The sequence below is a fragment of the Juglans regia genome, chromosome 4, assembly GCF_001411555.2.
Source record: "Juglans regia cultivar Chandler chromosome 4, Walnut 2.0, whole genome shotgun sequence".
NCBI lineage: Eukaryota > Viridiplantae > Streptophyta > Magnoliopsida > Fagales > Juglandaceae > Juglans > Juglans regia.
The window spans coordinates 4532795-4542429 of record NC_049904.1 but is presented as its reverse complement, the minus strand read 5'-3'; the positions used below and the strand labels follow the sequence as shown (position 1 = coordinate 4542429).

The window sequence follows — 9635 nt, the reverse complement described above, 5'->3', positions numbered from 1 at the left end:
TTTCCTATGCAATTCTCCGATGAGTAATAAGATATATAAGCTTTTAAGTGTGCAAGTTGTGAAAAGCTGTAAAAAAAAAATAAATCCCATAAAAGAGTAATGTTTTTACATTTTTCGTGTTTGTGCCTAGTTTTAAATAAAGCGTCAGTGCAAGACTTGTATGCTTGAGACTTGAATAAATCATTACTCTCTCCAAAGTAATCAACGTGTTTCTTATATTTCAATCCCTCTCAAGTTTCAAGTAACCATTTGATCAAGTAAAAATTGTTTTACCAGTTAAACTAATTTAGTCGTTCCATGGACATAGTACAATGGAGTCCTCCATGAGTGTGGATTTGTATTATCTCAAGTGCAATACCTTTCGCCATCTTAGTTCAACTATCAGTTTAAGGGTAGTAGTGGTAGTTCTTGGAGCTCTCTCAATGGGTTTAGCCAAAGTTAAACTCCACTTTTAGTTAATATCAAATGAATTTGGTTTTGGCTATTCCATTCAAATCAAATCTCCACATTAGAATAGGCATTTTTTCATTATATAATAATAAAATATTATGAGATGAATTTGACTTTTACTATTCCATTTACATCAAATCTCAACATTGAATTATTCATTTATTCATTATATAATAATAAAATAATATTAATTTAAAAAATAATTTTTAATTTTTAATTTATTTAATTTTATCATATTTTATCATTCTACTTATTTATTTAATATTAATTATCTAATTTATTTAATTTTATTTAGACCATTTTTTTTTCTTCATAGATTTCAATAGAAAGAGAAAAAATCAGAACAGATAAATAAAATAATAGTAAACAATTAATTTGGTAGGCTTAGTACACATCTAAATATGATCAAAAGTTTAGATTTACTGTAGCTGAAGTCTATTTTTTTGGAATTTGCCTAATCCAATGTCATCATTTCTTATGTCCTAATAGCTAGTTGAAGTAATTTTTTAGAATTTAGCTAATCTATCGAGGATGCTCTAGAAGGCTGGTAAAAAATGATAGTTGAACTTTGTTGAACCAAGTGGATTTGTATTATCTCAAGTACAATACGATTCACCACATGCGATTCACCTCAATAGGACTACCATAATCAACAGTAGGGACCAGATCTTCAATTGCCTCTGTTGGTGCAAAGTCACCAAGTTCTTCAAGTTTTGTTTCTGAATAAGCTTCCAGTAGCTGCACTCCCTTGGCATTGCATTGGAGTTCCAGTCGGCCACCATTAATCCAGTTTAGTCGACCGGCTAGTGGGTAATAGGGAACCAATGCTCTGCTTAGGGAGTTTTTTAGACTCTTGAGTGGTGTTGTTTTCTCATTGTTGTCGCTAGTGGTTTTGTAGATATAGATGAGAGGTACATGAGCTCATGGCATTCTTTGGTCACAGGTCTTTGGGCAGGTGGGCATGCAACTCATTGTGGCATGGACAGATGCATTGGGGCCGGATGCCCTGCCACCAAGGTTTTATAAATTTTTTTTTATATAAGAAGCTTTTAATTTTATTTTGTACTTAGATTTTTGTAAATTGAAAAATAAATTATGAAGAAAAATCTCATCCTTAATTTTATATGAATATATAATAGTTTTTATGTTGCATGTATTCGCTTGAATTTTATGCAATTGTTAATTAAAAAGTAACTTGAATTTAAGTACCTGTAAATTGTAAACTTTGAGATTGAATTTATTATATATATATATATATATCTATTTAATTATATAAAAACCACGTTTTGACTTGCTGAGTTGGCATTCATACTGCATTAGTCGGTGTTAAATTCTCCCACATAAACAAGCTCTACCACTTCAGTAGAACTCGATTTGAACTCAGAGCGATCATTCCGTTTGTTTTTCTACTCGATGGAATTTTTTTTCTCGATTTTATTGGGAACCAAACTGAATGTTAAGGATGTGACTATCTGTTGAAGTCATACACTCATTTAGTTTTCTTATCTTTCTAATGTTTAAGAACAGAGCAGACATGGGCAATGATCATAATTTCTTGATGAAATTTACTCTTTTTTTTTATTCATTTTGATATTGCCTCTTCGGTTTCTTTTCGGTTTTTGTAACGTCCCAAACCCGGTTGGCCTGGAGAATTACTACCTGTCACTTAAGAACATATTTTCCAACACAACTAAAATAAAACACCAAAATTTTATTAGCAAAACTCAATCTCATGTACTCTAAATAAGCACATTGAAAACTCCACGAAGTCATTACTGCAGCAAAATAAACTAAGGAATCCACAATCTCCCGGTAGTCATAACAAACCAAACTAATAACTTCATAAGTCTTATTAAACCCAAGCCCAAGATATAATTAAATCTAAAAGACATTAAAACTAAAGGACATCAGAATTCCATCTTCTAACATCCTCTCCTTAGCTTAATCATGCTCACCAATCTAATCCAGGTCCCCAGTTGGACTCTCCACATCATTTGAAAAATATTATGAAGATAGGGGTGAGTTATCAACAACTCAGTAAGTAGAGGACATATACTAGCATGCAAACATGAGCATTTACAAAGTATAGCATGCAGAACAAAATATTTTCTAGAGTTATTGTAACACCCCGTATTTTAATGTATTTTTAATTGAAAGATTATTTGTTATTAATTTAAAAAATTATTCTCTTGTTTTAAAATTGGTTAGATTTTCTTAGTGGGTTTATTTTTATGATTTTAATTTTGTGAAAATTATTCTGAAGTGCTTTCTTATAATTGATTATTGTAATACATTTAAATTGTTTTTCATATTAAATTCACTTATTGTTGGGTTTAATTATTTATTTTCATTTTAATCATTACGTTTGAATTATTTGATTTTACTTGCTGTTTTAAAATCGTTTTCGTTTGATCATTTTTGTGACCCAAGATATGAGGATTGTACCTCATTTCTTTCCCTACATTTTCTTTTTCCTCTTTTCTTTTTCTTCTTTTCTTCTTTTCCTTTCTTTCTTTTTCTTTTTCTTCCCCTGCTTCCTGCGCGCCGCAACCCCCCTCTCCCCGTGCAATTTCTTCTCCTCCCCAGCCTGCCACCGTCCTGTGACACCGCCCAGCCCACTGCCTCCCCCACTGGCCGGTGACCCCACCCCTCCATTTCCAGCCCCTATCTCGCCGCCGATAGCCCCCACGCACCACATCAAGCCGCGGCACTCCTTGCGCCGCCGTCGCACCACCTCCGGCCACTATCTTCTCACCACATCATCATCGACCTCCTAACAACCCAATGGACCCAACCCCACCTCCGATCTGTCACCGGTGAAACCCCACCATCAATATTTCTGTTTTAGGTATTTTAGCTTTCGACCGCCCTCTACGCCGCCACCCACGGCCAACCACCACCACCACTAGCTTCACCGACATCCCTAAGCCCTACCCTATCAATGTCGGGTCTTCGTTTACACCCGTTCAGAAGTGGGTTTTTGAGACCCACGGCCACAGTGCATTTGGCACTATTTTGTTGCTGCGTTGCCGCTTCCAGCACCTCCGTGATCTTTCAAAAATTATATTATAGCATTGTAAGTATTTTTCCCAAAGAACTTTTGAGATTTAAATGTATTTCTACGCTAATTCATATTTACTGTGAATTTGTTGGTTGTGCCAGACTGAGTCCGAGGAGTAAGGGGGTCGGTTGGATTGGATGATGGAGTTGTTTGTGTGAGATTGGTTTATGCTATGAAATTTGTTGTCTGTTTCGGGTTTAAATATTGGGGTTTTGAGTTTGACGTTGGTCATGGTGAATATTGGTGATTTTTAGGAAGTGATAATATCAATGTTTTGAATACCGTACCGGACATCGTACCGGTCAAGGCACTGGAACGAAATATTTCGGTACCGGTACCATTTCGAGATAGCGTTTCGGGATAACGTTTCGGGATAATCGATATATAAATAAATTATATATATAAATATATATAAAAATTATATTCCAAAATAATAGTCTATATATAAATAAATTATATATAAATACATATATATATATAAATTATAAATAGTCTAATCTGAATTAGGGGTTAAAAAATAAGTTTGTATTTTGAAAAAATGAAAAAAAAAAAAAAACACAGGTCGAAATATCGGCCGGTACCGGCCGAAATATAGGCCGGTATAGGCCGAAATTTAGTCCGGTATGGCCGGTACCGGCCGGTATGGGACAGATATAGTACCTGTACCGGCCAGACGGCCGAAACGAAAAATTTCGATCGTACCGGCCGGTACGGTACGAAATTTAAAACACTGGATAATATATTTTGGGATTATGAAGGTTTTAAGTCTTGAGATATTAAAATAGGTTATTTTAGAAGTTTAGGATTAAATATCGAAATTCGTGATTGATTGAAAACTTACGAAAATTACGTGATTATTTTTTATAGGTGACGATTTATATTCGACTCGATATTTTTTAGGAAAATTCTGAAAAGCTAAGTTGTCCAGGTAAGCGGGGTTCCTATGCTAAGTTTTATACAAGTTTAATAAGACTGAGGTTGACTTTATGAAAACTTGCATATTTTGTTATGTAATGGGAACTTGGGAGAAACAAAGACCAACCTCGGTCGCTTATCTGCATTATTCATCAAATCTTTATGAAAAAGGAAAAATATGTTTTGACTTGCATTGTGTAGACATGAGCTAAATTCTATCATGTGGTTTCTGAAATTTGAAAAATGGAGCGATATTGAGAATATGGAAAATTGTGCATTTATTTAGAAAGATGTTTTGGCTTTTGTTGTCAGTGTGTGTAAACTGTCTGATTCTGTTTTGGTACTCTGTATTATTTTGATATAACATCTGAAAACCTTTGGCATGGTGTACTGGTATTTGTATCTGACTCTGTCTCTGCTTTGCTCTGCTCTGCTCTGTTATGCTCTGCTCTGTTTGGGTTGGTACTAACTTCTCTGTCTCTGAGTGCACCCACTTTGGAAACAAAGTGGTTTTATTGTTGTCTTTCCTGTGTGCACACTCGGGGCTCCGAGAAGAATAAATGAAAGATTTCACCTCTGTCTCTACCTGGCTTGGCCACCGGGATTAGCACAACCCTACCAGGGGGGTGAAACATGGTCTCTGCTTTGTGTGATGCTCTGTTTTGATCTGATGATGATACTCAGTTTATGTTATGCTAAAGTATTATGGGTTTTACGTGTCTTAAAACCATCGCTCTGTTACTTTTGAAAATATGTTCTGCTCTGCATGATAACTCTGGAAAATATTTTGTTCTGCATGCTATATTTTGTAAATGCTCATGTTTGCACGCTAGCATATGTCCTCTACTTACTGAGTTGTTGATATCTCACCCCCTATCTTCATAATATTTTTCAGATGATGTGAAGAGTCCAACTGAGGACCTGGATTAGATTGGTGAGCATGATTAAGCTGGGAGAGGATGTTAGAAGAAGGAATTCTGATGTCCTTTAGTTTTAATGTCTTTTAGATTTAATTATATCTTGGGCTTGGGTTTAGTAAGACTTATGAAGTTATTAGTTTGGTTTGTTATGACTACCGGGAGATTGTGGACTCCTTAGTTTATTTTATTGCAGTAATGACTTCGTGGAGTTTTCAATGTGGTTATTTAGAGTACATGAGATTGAGTTTTGCTAATAAAGTTTTGGAGTTTTATTTTAGTTGTGTTGGAAAACATGTTCTTAAGTTACAGGTAGTAATTCTCCAGGCCAATCGGGTTTGGGGCGTTACAGTTATCATGCAGAACAAAACATATTTTCAAAAATAACAGAGCGATGATTTTAAGACAAGTAAAAACCCATAGTACTTTGGCATAACATAAACTGAGTATCATCATCAGATCAAAACAGAGCATCACACAGAGCAGAGACCATGTTTCGCCCCCGTGGTAGGGTTGTGCTAACTTCGGTGGCCAAACCAGGCAGAGACAGAGGTGAAATCTTTCCTTTATTCTTCTCGGAGCCCCGAGTGTGCACACAGGAAAGACCACAATAAAACCACTTTATTTCTAAAGTGGGTGCACTCAGAGACAAAAAAGTTGGTACCAACCCAAACAGAGCAAAGCAAAGCAGAGACAGTCAGATACAAATACCAGTACACCATGCCAAAGGTTTTCAGATGTTATATCAAAATAATACAGAGTACCAAAACAGAATCAGACAGTTTACACACACTGACAACAAAAGCCAAAACATCTTTCTAAATAAATGCACAATTTTCCATATTCTCAATATCGCTCCCTTTTTCAGATTTCAGAAACCAGATGATAGAATTTAGCTCATGTCTACACAATGCATGTCAGAACATATTGGGTCTTTGTTAATAAAGATTTGATGAATAATGCAGATAAGCGACCGAGGTTGGTCTTTGTTTTTCTCAAGTTCCCATTACATCACAAAATATGCAAGTTTTCATAAAGTCAACCTTAGTCTTATTAACTTGTATAAAACCTAGCATAGAAACCCCGCTTACCTGGACAACTTAGATTTTCAAAATTTTTCTAAAAAATGTCGAGTCGAATATAAATCGTCACCTATAAAAATAATCACATAATTTCTGTAAGTTTTCAATCAATAACGGATTTCGATATTTAAGCCTAAACTTCTAAAATAACCTATTTTAATATTTCGAAACTCAAAACCCTCACAATCTCAAAATATATCATCACTTCCTAAAAAATCACCAATACTCACCATGACCAACGTCAAACCCAAAAGACCAATATTTAAACCCAAAACAGCCAACAAATTTCAAAGCATAAACCAATCTCACACAAACAACTCCATCATCCAATCCAACCGACCCCCTTACTCCTCGGACTCAGTCCGACACAACCAACAAATTCACAGTAAATGTGAATTAGCGTATAAATACATTTAAATCTCAAAAGTTTTTTGGAAAAAATACTTACATTGCTATAATATAATTTTTGAAAGATCATGGAGGTGTTAGAAGCGGCAACGCAGCAACAAAACAGTGCCAAATGCACTGTGGCCATGGGTCTCAAAAACTCACTTTTAAACGGGTGTAAACGAAGACCCAAGATTGATAGGGTAAGGCTTAGGGATGTCGGTGAAGCTAGTGGTGGTGGTAGTTGGCCGTGGGTGCCAGCGTAGAGGGCGGTCGAAGGCTAAAATACCCAAAATGGAAATATTGATGGTGGGGCTTCACCGGTGACAGATCGGATGTGGGGTTGGGTCCATTGGGTTACTAGGAGGTCGAGGATGACGTGGTGAGAAGATGGTGGCTGGAGGTGGCGCGACGGCGGCGCAGCGGCGCAAGGAGTGCCGCTGCTTGGTGTGGTGCGTGGGGGCTATCAGCGGCGAGTTAGGGGCTGAAATCACAGGGGGGTGATCGCCGGTCGAAGGGGAGGTGAGAGGGAGGGGCAGTGTCGGTCACCGCCAGCGCACGGTGGTGGGCTGGGGGACGACGCACGGACGGAGAGAAGAGAGAGGGAGAGACGTGAGTGCGGGAGAACCAGGGAGAAGGAAAGAAAAAAAAAGAATGAAAAAGAAAAGAAAAGAAGAAAAGAAAAAGAGAGGAAAGAGAAAATGGAGGGAAGGAAATGAGGACCAATCCTCACATCTTGGGTCACAAAAATGATCAAACGAAAACGATTTCAAAACAACAAGTAATATAAAATATAATTCAAACGTAGTGATTAAAATGAAAATAAATAATTAAACCCTACAATAAGTTAATTAAATATGAAAAACAATTTAAATGTATTACAATAATCAATTATAATAAAGCACTTCAAAATAATTTTCACAAAATTAAAATCATAAAAATAAACCCACTAAAAATCCAACCAATTTTAAAACAAGAGAATAAATTTTTAAATTCATAACAAATAATCTTTTAATTAAAAATACACTAAAATACGGAATGTTACAGTTTTCCAGTTGCCTCTTCATGTTTACATTCACTATTGCACTGTTTGACCATTTTCTTTTAACTATACGGACAAACTGTGCAAATAAACAGTTTGCAGCTTTGCTGGTTCATTCACCATTAATTGCACCGCTTGACCCTTTATGGGGGGACACTTGCTGAATGCAATAACAATCGAACCCTTCATCTTGAGACTGCCTTTTCATTTGAAATTTGTGAGTCATTGTCTCAACTTAATTTTTATGGTTCCTGGTTGAATTTTGTTTTTCTGTGTCTGGCAGGATTGAAATTACTTATTTTTCATTCTTCTACAGACATGCACAAAAGCGGCAAAAAATGATCAGATGAAAGCACGTAGCATATTTGGATTGGAATGGTCTGAACCCTTGGTTACATTTGCACTCTCCTGTGGAAGTTGTTCCTGTCCTGCTGTAAGTTTGTATTCACTCCTGGTGATATTCTTAATTTGTGGGGGAAGTGCCAAGTTTTTATTTATTTATTTATTTTTTTTTAATATTTTTTAATATTTTGGACCATGAGAGTATAATTCATGGGTTCAAACCGTTCATAAGGTTGATTTCCAATTGGAGAAGTACCCTACAAGTAAAATATAATTAGTTCATTGCTTGGCATTTCTTAACTCAATTATTCTGATAAATTATCATCATGTTTATAGTAACTTCCATAAGGTGTTTTGCTAGTGAAAATATGGATGAATTCCTTTTTTATGAGTATGCTGGTACTGAAACATATATTTCTAAATTTCTTTTCCAATGAAGGTGAGGGTGTACTCAGCATCTCAAGTGGAAGAAGAGTTGGAAGTTGCAGAGAGGGAGGGACTACTTGCAGGCAGCAATCGGCTTTACCAAGACAAATAAATTAATTATCCCAGGTACTAGATTGGTATCTACTTGACTTTGCTAAGGATTTGGAGTCATTGCTGGATTGGGTTTGCCTGTAACTACCGGATGAACTTCGTAGCGAAGCAGTCGAATGTCTTGAGAGAAGAGGAAGAGAACCCTTATCACAATTAGTACAAGTAATGCCATATGATTTCAGTTTCAGGCTACTTTTACATGGATGAGAGTTTTTTTTTTCCTCTCTCTCTCTTGATCAGAGTCTGTCTAGTGTCACCAATTTTAAATGTGGTGCGGGTTGTGTATTAATGATAGTCACAAGTGGAAGCACATACTTCAGGTGTGCATACTTCCTAGCTAATCTTCAGGTGTGAAGGTGTCGTAACCTCATCTCAAGAATTTTTGTTTTAGCGGTTAGTATGTGTTATTTTCTAGAATGATATTTTTGTTTACCTACAAATGCATTAATGGTATTTCCTGTTGTTAAGAGGTGGCTTGAATTCAGATGGAACAGTGCATATGTCGTAGGTTCGCTCGAGCAGAGGTTCACTCGGCTCGAGCGAAATCAGACAGAGAGCCTAGCTCAAGCATCGCTCGAGATTCAGCTCGAGCAATATGAAGACAAAGAGCTTCGCTCGACATTCGCTCGACATCAAGCTCGAGCGAATTCAGACAGAGAGCTTCGCTCGATACCCTCGCTCGACACCCAGCTCGAGCGAGTTCAGGCAGAGAGCTTCGCTCGACTCTCGCTCAACTATTTGCTTGAGCGAAGTGTACAAAACCTACGTTTGCTCGACACTCGCTTGAGTGTTCGCTCGAGCCAATGTTCACAGAAGTGAATTTTACTGTTCCTATAAATACCAAACGGCGCCCCCTTATTTCCAAGACTTCAGAAATCACTTTTTGTGTTGTTTTTAGTGTT

The 9635-nt window shown here is 36.6% G+C and overlaps 1 pseudogene; it reads left to right on the top strand.

The window, feature by feature from the left end:
• Positions 1-7999: 7999 nt before the first annotated feature.
• On the top strand, positions 8000-8940 carry LOC108988439 (annotated as a pseudogene).
• The last annotated feature ends 695 nt before the right edge of the window (positions 8941-9635 follow it).